We start from the raw sequence: 7639 nt of genomic DNA on the forward strand, positions 1-7639 counted from the left end.
GATTGCAGCAGACTTGGACACTAAGTACATGTGCAATGCCATTCCTTACTTAGGAAAAGACCCCAGCCGTGCCATAGGAGAGCGACTTGCAGAAAATGTTGTGACAAGGCTTATGGAACCCTTTTTGGATAGAGGCAGAACTGTCACTATGGACAATTTTTTTACATCGTTGTCTCTGGCGAACAGGCTTCTACAACGCAACACAACTCTGCTTGGTACAATAAACAAAATTCGACGGGAAGTTCCAGAGCAGGTAAAAAAACACCAGAGAACGTGAGGAGTTTTCAACACAGGTGTTCACTTCTGGCAGTGCCCTGCTAACAGTTTATGCAGCTAAAAAGAAGAAAAATGTGTGTCTTCTCAGCACACTGTATAAGAAAGTGGAGCTTGAAGAAGATTTGCAGTGAAAACCAAAAGTAATCATAGACTACAACCATTTGAAATGTGGTGTTGATGTGCTGGATCAAAAACTGCGTGCTTATACAGTGCACACAGGAACACAGAGATAGCCTATAGCTGTCTTCTACAACATCCTGGACATTGCTGCTGCTAATGCACATGTACTGTACAAGGCATGTACAGGATCAAAGGAGTCGAGGCAAAAGTTCCAGCATAAGCTTGCAATTGAACTGAGAAATATACACATGCAGGAACACACACTGGAAAGAGAGAGAGAGGAGGCACTACGTGAAATGAGAAGAGTTTCTGAAGGGAAAACAACATGCCAAGTGCGTCAAAGTTGCAGCAGAAATCGCAGTACAGAGAAATGTGCCATTTGCCACAAGTACACCTGTCGGAAATGTAGGAAAGGATCTCCATTCGTGTGTAAAAATTGCTAAAAAACTAAACAAACAAACAAAAAAACAGAACACTGTACACAGGAACTCACAATTGTTGACTGTGCTCACAAATTGTTTGTCAATGTGATTTCTCTTGAATATTTTTATGTGTGAAATAAATGTTGTTTCTGTCTGATTGAACAATCAGATTCAACAATCGGATCAAAATCACGCCATGTAAACAGCTCCATCTGATTAGAATAGCTCAATTTGATCGAAATTACGATCGGGTTAGAGGAGGTGGTGTAACCCTGTTTTTAACCCGATCGCGTTCCATGTAAACGGCACGTCGGATTGTCTGCCTGTGAGGAACCTAAGGAGAAGCTAAACAAGCAGCAGCGGCGCACCTCCAACCAGCTTCACTTATTATGAATTTATGGATAATAATCGGAGTTCGACCCTCTCCAAGGAGCACACTGGAGTAGAAGTCGGTTTTCCACCGGAAGAAAGTTCACCCGAGACACCGGAAAGTCTGGAGGTAAGTCCTGATAAAATCACGCTAACTCAACATTCCTTTTTTTTTTTTTTTCCCCGAGACGTACTTTGAGCCAAATGTGTGGCTTTAGTTCAAGTTAATGTTGGGGATTCATGTTAAGTTATCCCATAAGTTTATTCACGGAGTAAAGTACATGAACACAGTCTGATCATCGAGTTAACCGACACTCTTTATCCTCGTTCACTTTAGTGCATCGCGTTAATTTCTGTTCTCATATATACAGATGATGATGCTGCTGATGATGATGATGTAAACAGCACGTCGGAGGAGATTGATGACAGCAGCTTAACACAACCTGAAGACCACACAGAGGAGGCTCCAGACAAAAAAGTGAGTTTTTTTTAAAGAGTAATATGCTGCAAAATAAGACCGCAGTGAGTTATTGAAATTTCCTGTAGAGCTTGTTGAAAAAAATAATGTTCAAGTCATTGCATATTTATTTATTTATTTATTTGGAGTGCTTTATTTTTTAGAAATGGTAATATTACAAACTTCCAGCAGAATATGACAGTTAATATCCTTTAGACAGTTGAGACACAAACATATTTTCATTTCAATTTTGTTTTCCTGTTTTGAGCTTTGTGAAGTCAAAAGCCGTGTGTATGAGTACAACATATTTGAATACAGAAGCAGGATGATTCTTTGGTATAATACATGACTGAGAGATCCACAAAGAGAACAACATAAACCCTCTTTTTCTTTGCTAACTGAAATGATACATTCTAGATCGAAAGCCATCATCTGGTGATGCCAAGCTCCTGGGTGATCGATCAGCCCAGCAGAGATCTTTCCTGGACAACATGCAACAGCAGCATGAGAGGAATCTGGAAAGAGAAGCGAGGCTTCTTTCCAGGTTTATGGAAGAAAGTACCCGCTCAACTGAAAGTATTATAGGGCAACGGTTTGATGGTCTTCAGGCTCTCCTTTCTCAACCCTACTCATCAGCTCCACATTTACATGAACAAAGTTAGTCTGGGACCTCGCTGAGACAAGCATGTAACAGCCCGAAAATGACCACTCGTCCCAAGTGTTACTTCAAATACAGCTGGATTTTCTAAACTGCAGCAGCTGTAGGTTTTCCAAGGTACTCGGTATGCTCAGAATGACCAGTACATGTTTAGAGTCATAGAAGAGTGTAAAATTTCTCATTTTTATATTTTAAGAAAAAAACATTAGGTCAAACGACCTACATACAGTCTGGAATCGCCACATATTTAGTATCTTAAACTTTCTGTTGTGGATGTTCCCTGATAATCTTTAAAACATTTAAGACCTCTAGATACTGCTGTTTGCCAAAGACACAAGGTTTTTTTTTTTTGTATTTTCCACTTTAAATGCATATTCCATTGATAACAGGATTGAAAATAAAAATTTCATATTTGGAAAATGTTTATTTTCTTTGGATGTGTGGTAATACGTTGATCCACTTATTTTAGCCATTTTCTCTTAAAATATCAAAATAGAAATTTTACAGTTTTCTTTGGCCCTCCCAAAGATGTACTGGTCATTTTCAACATGTTCAACACCTTGGAAAATCTCTAGCTGCTGTTGTTTAGAAAATACATCTGTATTTGAAGTAACACTTGGGATGAAAAAGGGTTTGGGCATTTTGGGCTGTTTGTCCTGGACAGAGATTTTGGCACATATCCCAACTTGTTCACTGGGGTCATATTAGTCTGGAACAGGTGAGTTAATCTCTCCTAAATGATGTGCACGCAGCCCAGCTAGGTCCTCTACTAAGTCCACTGTTTCATCACCAATCACAGCAAGCCACCTGACCACCCAACCCAAGTTACCACCTGCCACTTCGGCACACGCAGAATAATCAAAATAACAGTGGAAGAAACTGGCCCTGATGTTTAGTTTCTTCAAATTTTTCCTGATAGTATGTTATTTTGCTGACAAAGAGCCGCCTTTAGGGTTTGGTTTTATGATCTGACATCACAGTAATGCCAGTTTAAGAAGTAATGCCAAGCTCTGATGTAAGTGATTAAAAGTTTTTAGCACTATATTTTATTTTTAACCAAATTGTTGTGGTGCTGCCAGGTTTTTATTTTATATATGTGTATGGAAGAAAGCTGCATTCACTTTAATAAAAAAGAGAAAATGTGTTTGTCAGATTTTTTTTTGTTTTTTGTTAATGGAGATGACCATTTCGGAGAGGGAAGTGATTGAACATGTACTCCTTCAATGCCATCGTTGTCCTGCTCCCACTGGAATGGCTCTGCATTGAGACTTGTGGTCCAGGCTGAGGAAAGATGCCATCAAAGTGACCAGCGTTCTCCAACCAGTTGTTGCTTGCGTTGTTCCTCTCATTTTGACAGAAATTAGGAAGTGCACAGCAGGTTGCTATCACAGCTGGTGTAAAGGTGAAGTGAAAATCTCTTGTCTTCAGTAGCACCCTCCACCTCGACTTCAAAATCCCTAAAGTGTTTTCTACTATTACACAGAGTGAGCTGAGGTTCACATTAAGAAATTTCTCCTCTGTGTTCAGATTTGTAGAATTTATGCAGCCTTTCAGCAACCTGTCGAAGAGTGGATCTGCAGGGTCACCAATGATTTGTAGCCGTACGTCTTCGCCCTCAGTGTTTTTCACACCCTAAAACAGAAAATGGTTATATATTTTAAAATTCTGATGCTTAATGAGTCATTATATTCTTAAGGATAAATCAGGCGAACAAAGCACAGGGTGTAGTGGATATGACTTTTTTACTCTTAAGTTTGAAAGGTATTTGGCAGTTGTTGCTCTCTCAAAGGTCTGAATGGCACAAAACATTGGAATCTTGGGCTTTTCCAGGCATTTTGCAACTGATGTTGCAAAATCTCAAAGCAAACAACTTGTTTTAGTTGAGTAAAGTAAGTAAGAAATGTAAAAAGGCCTCACACACAAGGTTTGTTTCATTTATTCATGAAATTGATTTATTGTCATATTTTGCAAAAGTTCATTGTTTAAAATAAGTTTTGTGAGATTTCATAGTGGACTCTACCTAAAAGCCACAGAAAAAAAAGTTAGCAGAAGTCATAAAAGTGGTAGCTGTGACGTTATTGATTGTGGGTCAATGAAAACGACAGATGTTCAGAAATAACCTACCTGCATGTGTCTGTGAGTCCCGTCAGTTATTTGAGGAATATGATGCGTTTCCTCAAAGCTCCGTCTGATCTCCAAGGCTTCTTTTTCATTTGGCTCGTAAATCAGATGTTAATCTGTCGGTGTTTTCATACGGCTTTCAGTCTACATCACGTAAAAAACACATTCCGCCGCGCTCGTTTCTTTTCTGAACAAGTCCTGAAGAAGAAGCATGTTCCTCTGATGCTGCAGTTTCAAAAGAAACACGCAAAAAATAACAGTAATCTTGATTACGCTGGCTAACAAATCCATTGTTTATAGAGGGTTTTCAATAACGTGACCGATTTGCTGCAGGTGCCGTCGCCATTCTGCATTACAAGGAGGCTGATGCGTGATAGAAAAAAGAAGAGAATGTCCGGTTATTATGAGGCTTTAAATCCTTGAGATGAAGCTATTTATCGTGATAGATGTGTAGCAGTCGGTTCAGTGGATCCGTATCTTATACCAGATAGTGAGTTTAGTGTTAATGTAACGAACTGGCCGACCGTGTCACACTGCGATATTGTGAACTAGGAAGCTGCTGACCAGGTCAGCCTCGCCGGCCTCCTGCAGAGCATCACAGTGGAGCTCTGAAAGCGGGGGTCAGTCTTGAAGTCCTGAGCGATTTCTCTCACCAGGCGCTGGAAGGGCAGCTTGTGGATCAGCAGCTAGGTGCTCAATGTAAATAAGCATCCGTATTGGAAGTGTTCTTGTGTTATCCTCTGCAGTAGTTTTATGTATTGTTATATAATTTTATTGCCGAATAAAATAAAATTCTGTGAGCAGTGGATTTCTGTTAGCGGCGGATCTCTCACAGCGACACGGTGCCGTGAGGCTTCTTCACACCGACGTTGAAACTCTGCAATTGTTCACCAAATGCACGAAGTGTAATCACAGCGGCCACCGCGTCGTAATCCAGAATGGCCGCGGGACACAAAATGACGTGACCGATACGTCACATGAAAACCCTCTATACGGGCGGGCTTCCGGGTACAACTCATTTGCGTATGTCACAAACGGCAGACGTCACAACGCAAAGCATCATGGGATTGCTCTACTGACTGAATCGGATCGTAACCACGGTGCATGTAAACACGCACAGCAAGCGGATCACTTTAGGGCACGTTCATGTAAACAGGACAATCTGATCCACCAATCGGCTAGAATTCAGTCAGATCAGAAATAAAGTGTCCATGTAAATGTAGCTAATAGGGTGATCACCACAACACTAATTTGAGAGGGGGAAGAGGGCCTTGCAGCAGCGGCAGAAAGTTCCAGGGATTCTAGTGTTAAATAAGTTCATTTATGGATACAATTTGCTTACTCATGAGATGTGAAAGAAAGAGATGAAGTTTAAAGACTATAAGTAAATACATCTGATTAGAATTTAGTGATGAGATTTGAAGCCAATTAATTTTAAGAAAATTATTAAACAAACATATGAATATGTTTAAAAAGAAGAAGCCACTTTGCATCCACTGACAACAAATCCCTTTTTCTGGGACCTTTAACTGGGTCACTTAGCTGATTTGTTGAAGAGGTGGTTCGGACGACCCGTCGGTCTGTCGTTGATGTAGGCTCTTTGCAGCATGCTCACTTGGGTCAGGGGTTAACTCAGTGGTCTCCCCGGGTGATCCCAAAGGCTTGTGTCAGCTGGCTTTACCGACAGGATGGCTGCTTGCAGTCGGGTTGTCAGCTTGTTGGACCTCAGAGGTGGAAGGCGTTTGGTGAAAATGGTTTCTGGTACCTTTTAAAAAGTTTGTTGGAGCCAGATTAAAAGTCTTAAAGTAAAAACTTTAAAAGCTGTGTACAATTACAAAAAAGGAAAGTCGCTTTTCTGTAAATTCACTATTATTTTGAAACGTTCAGATCAGAAGTTCTCTTAAACTTCGAAAGACTTGACGCACCTTAAAGCGTCAGGTTAAAATTCACAAAAAATGAAACAAGAATAAAGCAATGAATGAATGAACGCATGAATGAAGCCACGTGGTAGCTTTAGGTTAGTTTAGCATGGGGCCTTGTTGACCCAAAAAATGAAATTAAGCGTTTTAAAGAAATAGAAGAGAGAGGCTTGCAGAGCGCTCCAAGAGTGAGAAGAGAGAGAAAAGAGCAGAAACTCTGTTCTAACTTTTAAAGGGGACTTACGTCATTAAGGGCCCTGTCCCACTGGGGAGAGGATTAATAGTGCACGTATTGAGTATACAAATTGCGGGTGTTCGTTGTTGTCCGCAACAAAAATGGCCAAAAATGACAAATGTCCCAGTATGAATCACGGATATATTAATAATACATAGTGAATATATGATGAACAATCACGGTTATATAACGCATGTAGTGAGGAAACTGATCCGACACACTGATATTATCACGGCAGCATTACGGGTGTATTATGAATGCATCGCGCACGTGTTGCGTGTGCACGGCATCTGCATTGCGGTCTTAAAAGAAGCACTCGGGCTGTCGGCATCACTATACCAAAAATACAGCCTCTGGAGTATTTGGTGGACTTGGACAAGCTGATCATAGAGTTAATGTTCTTGTTGGCATGCGAGGGTTAACTGTTCATGAGTTTGGGGGGGGGGGGGTGAGACGTTTTTTTTTTTTTGAGAGCATCACAGAAAACAGGCTTCAGCGTGAGTTGTGGTTATAAACAGCAACTCTTCCTTTTGTTGGTGTTAAATAAAAGTCCTGGATTGCAGCAGCTATTACATCTTTATGGATTTACACAGCCGGACCAGCAGTGACTGGCAGGTATGTACCTTTTTGCCACATATATAGTACTTTGGGTTTACGTGACGCCTTTGTCATGCATTCACAGATTGGGCCTCATGTATCAATGTTGCGCACTTGTGGCGTAATTTACAGTGTAAACTTGAAATACACCAAAGTCACCTGACATGTATCAAGCAGTGCGCATCTGCCCATTTCTGGCATACGCCTGACGTGGTCTTGATAAATGCGGCGGGTGAAAACAATTGTAATTATAATAAACATGCCCATAAATATTCAGACTCCGCTTCAGACACACCCTCATTTTACGACATGGAAGCCAGGAAGACGGCAAAGAAAAAGAACTCCACCAATCACGACGCGTGCCAATAGAGCGTCAAAAGCAGCCGTCGTATCAATTGTTTTGTAGTATATAATCAATAAAGTGTTACAGTGGTCCCTCATTAATCGCTGGAGTTACGTTCTAAA

General features: G+C 40.8%; 1 long non-coding RNA gene across 1 annotated transcript; it reads left to right on the plus strand.

Moving 5' to 3' along the window:
* Positions 1 to 1143: 1143 nt before the first annotated feature.
* Positions 1144 to 2197, plus strand: LOC117524805. Its single transcript, XR_004564859.1, has 3 exons — positions 1144 to 1317; positions 1559 to 1665; positions 2062 to 2197. It is a non-coding gene; the product is annotated as an uncharacterized LOC117524805 (long non-coding RNA).
* Positions 2198 to 7639: the final 5442 nt, after the last annotated feature.

This window comes from Thalassophryne amazonica, chromosome 14, assembly GCF_902500255.1.
Source record: "Thalassophryne amazonica chromosome 14, fThaAma1.1, whole genome shotgun sequence".
Taxonomy (NCBI): domain Eukaryota; kingdom Metazoa; phylum Chordata; class Actinopteri; order Batrachoidiformes; family Batrachoididae; genus Thalassophryne; species Thalassophryne amazonica.